This window comes from Cucumis melo, unplaced genomic scaffold, assembly GCF_025177605.1.
Source record: "Cucumis melo cultivar AY unplaced genomic scaffold, USDA_Cmelo_AY_1.0 utg001925l, whole genome shotgun sequence".
In the NCBI taxonomy this organism is placed as follows: domain Eukaryota; kingdom Viridiplantae; phylum Streptophyta; class Magnoliopsida; order Cucurbitales; family Cucurbitaceae; genus Cucumis; species Cucumis melo.
In genome coordinates this window covers 1,322-5,260 of record NW_026124850.1, presented here as the reverse complement: position 1 = coordinate 5,260, position 3,939 = coordinate 1,322, and the positions used below count along the sequence as shown (strand labels likewise).

At 29.8% G+C, this 3,939-nt stretch overlaps 1 non-coding gene across 1 annotated transcript; it reads left to right on the top strand.

Moving 5' to 3' along the window:
• Positions 1-302: 302 nt before the first annotated feature.
• Positions 303-390, top strand: TRNAS-GCU (transfer RNA serine (anticodon GCU)). The gene has a single exon. It is a non-coding gene; the product is annotated as a tRNA-Ser (tRNA).
• Positions 391-3,939: the final 3,549 nt, after the last annotated feature.

Genomic DNA, 3,939 nt, shown 5'->3' with positions numbered 1-3,939 from the left:
TTATGAATCTTTAATATATTGGTATTATTTATATATTAGGATTGAAGATATCTCTTCTTTTGAGCCCTTATCTAATGAAATCTAATTTATCTAAATGGAATTCCTAATAAAAAAAAGTTTTTATCGATTTGATAGATATCCATCGATATATCTAGATAATTATCTATATCAATATAATGAAATTATATATCTATAAAGGGGTAGATAAAGATAATAAAGAGAGATAAAGAAGGGCTTTTTTCAAGCCTTTATTTTCTATTTTTTATACAATGTATCATAGTAATTATCCTTTTTCAATTTGGGGAGAGATGGCTGAGTGGACTAAAGCGTCGGATTGCTAATCCGTTGTACGATTTTTTTGTACCGAGGGTTCGAATCCCTCTCTTTCCGTTTCTGTCAATTACTTGGTATTTTTTTATAGTTGAGGAAAGATGTGGAATAGATAAAATGTTAAGAACATTTCAAAATCAAGCAAGGAAAAAAAATCTGATTTTGTTATTCTTCACGCCCCGGATTACGTCCCGGGTCATTAGATAGGAATCCGAAAATGAAGAGAGAAACAAAGAATATTACTACTGTATAAACAAATAGTTTGAGAGTAAGCATTACACAATCTCCAAGATCATTTTTTTTTTAAGAGAATAGATTCTCTATTTTAATCTGGTTTGACACCAAGAAATGCAGTGAAGTTATTTCTATAAATAGGAAAAAATTTTAAGAGTTGAGTCCTTGATTACTCAAAATTGGATTTCATACCCACAATTCTATATTGTGGGGGACTCGAAGAGGGTCGTTCAAAGGAAAAAAGTAAGAATAAGAAAATGAGAGTGATCCAGATTTATCATAGCTATAGAATAATTTCAATATTGGATTCAACTTAAAGCTTCAGACTGTATGTACAACTTATCTGATCTTATAACTAGTTAGAATCTTTTTTTTTTTTTTTCTAGTAAATCATGAATTTGTCTCGGACAGTATTAAAAATATTATCGAAAGCTTACAGCAGCTTGCCAAACAAAAGCTAATAGAAAAAAGAATAGAGGTATTACTGGCATAACATCTACTATTGGATTCAAAAAAGCGTAGGCCTCGGGCAATTTGGCGACGAAAAAACTACTTGAATAAAGGAAAGAATTAAGACAGATACCGATGAAACTTAAGATATTAAGCATAACAATTTTTTTTTCTTTGTTCTTGAAGATAATTGTATTTCTTTTGATTTGATTGAGTTATTAATCCCCTATTATTGCTATGATATAAGGGATAAGGGAAAAATTAATAACATAAAGTAGGTCAAAAAACCTTTCTTTGATTTGAACTCAGCCAATCAAAAATCCTTCAATTCTCAAATAAAACGAGAATAGAAGAAATCCTACTTTCATACAATATCTTAATGGAATTATATGTAATGATCAATAAATTGAGTTTAATTGGATCTATAAACGTATCAAAATCTGAGCAACAATCTAATTTATTCTATAAATATTTGTACTGGAATTGACGACTAAGCACTACCAATATTAGTGTTTATTAGTGTTGAATATAAATGGGGCGTGGCCAAGTGGTAAGGCAACGGGTTTTGGTCCCGCTATTCGGAGGTTCGAATCCTTCCGTCCCAGAGTATGCGTATTATTATTATATATAATAATAGTATATTATAAGATATATGGAAAAATATTCGATATCAGACTATAGATTGCCGTTTTAAACAACCTTATGCTTAAGAGTCTAAATATAGATCGAATGTGATTGTTCTTTATTATTTTCTTATAATGATGCATTTCAGAAATGCGAAAGCCTCTATTATTCTCTATCTCTTAAATGGTTTGTGAAACCCGAGTATTTTTTTTCTGTGGATTTCTGAATTATAAACACGAAGGTCTTGTGTTTTTGGCACTAATGGAATTGAATTAATGGTCTTAAGAAACTTAAGACCTATTTAGGGTTTAGGGTACTAAATTTTAGAGTCAAATAAAAAAAAATAGGTAGGAACAATCGTTTACTCTAGATCTGTTTGACTTTCGCCTTATACAAGATAGTCTAGCACCTCCGAAACTAGTCCAGTCCCCCGTAGGATCCTTTTTTTATTTATGATGCATCTACTCGATCTAATTGGGGGTAGATAGGAGTTAATCCATAACGGAAGATATCAATTTGAATATCTGCCCGAATCTGATTAACAAAGAATCAAGTTACATATGTAACATATTATGTATTTCTTTTCACCTCATTTTTTCGTATGTTTGTCTGTAATGAATAATTGTAAATCCAAGTAACAATTCATACATCTTTTTCACTTTATTTTAAGGAAAGATTATTGAGTCTCTTAAGTTAAATAAACTAGGCAGAAAATGCTGATATGTATGTATTGTTATTATCTATTTTTATCGTTTTATTTCTTTTTTTTTTTTTTTATTTTAGATCTATCTAATTGATGGGTTAATCCCGAATATACATTTATTTATCATAATCAAATGTAATAAATCCTTTACAAAAATTTATTCAAATAATATTATAATATAATATTTAGGTAGTAAATTTTCAATCAAGTAAATCTTTTTAATTATTTCTTATGAGTCCTTGGTACTCGAAGAAGTGTTAAACTCGTGAATCCATTCTATGAAGAAATTGAAAAATGGAGATTCTTAATTATTCGTAATTAATTATTTCTTAATTGATTTTATAGAAATTTCAAAAAATCTCTCTCTATCTAGAAAATATCTATATATAGAGAAATAAATATTGCACTCATACAAAAAAATGTTATTGATACAATATATACAATAAAATATGGGTTTCAATAAATTGAAGTATTGCTAAGACTTTTTCAAAAACTACCCATGTCATAAGAGTATAGATTACTATGGACCAACTAACCCAATGACTATACATGATTCCATAAATGAATCAATTACATACCAGTTCCAAGAAATTAGAGGTTATGGTAAAACTTCGTTTAAAACGATGTGGTAGAAAGCAACGTGCGACTTGAAGGACATGATCCACTGTGGATTCTTACACCCACCATTTTATATTATATAGGAATGAAGATGCTCTTGACTCGACATAGTTTGTTCGGTTGCACTCGAGCTCTTTTTTTTTTTTAGGGTTTTTGATGTAAATAGTACATGATGGAGCTCGAGTAGAAAGTATTGATTCATTTATCAAGGGCAGAGATCTAGGGTTAGTGTCAATCAATAAGTTAAAACTACTTCGTAAGTATAGGTTCGGTATACAAATCGAAAGGATCCAATTCGAACAAGTTTCAAATTCAAACATCAAATTGGATTAAAAGTGTATCACACGAGAATCCATTATTTATATGATTCTTTGATAAAAAGGAAATCAAAAAAAATGGTATGTTGCTACCATTTTGAAACGATTAAAGATCACCGAAGTAATGTCTAAACCCAATGATTCAAGGAAAGGATAAAGGATCCCGGAACAAGTAAAAATCTTTTTCAATTGTCTCAATAACTAAACTAGATCAGAATGAAGAATCGAAATAGATTCTAACGGAGACAGGCAAAAATAAAGAGGTTAGAGACCGCTCAATAAATGAAATGCTTAAGCTTAAGGGTTTTTTTCCTTTGCGTGAGAGTTATCCAACTTGAGTTATGGGGATAAGAATGAGTTTTTTTTTTCAAAAGAAAAACAAAAGAATAAGAAAAAAATTTTTAAATCATAGTCTAATTGATTTAATAATCTATAGATCTATTTGACATTAATTAGAATTCTATACATAACTTTGAATTTCCTCGAGCCGTACGAGGAGAAAACTTCTTATACGGTTCTGGGGGGGGGTACTTAAAATTTACATCTATCCCAATGAGCCGTTTATCGAATCATTGCAATTGATGTTCGATGCCGAAGAGAAGGAAGAGATCTTCGTAAAGTGGGTTTTTATGATCCGATAAAGAATCAAACCTATTTAAATGT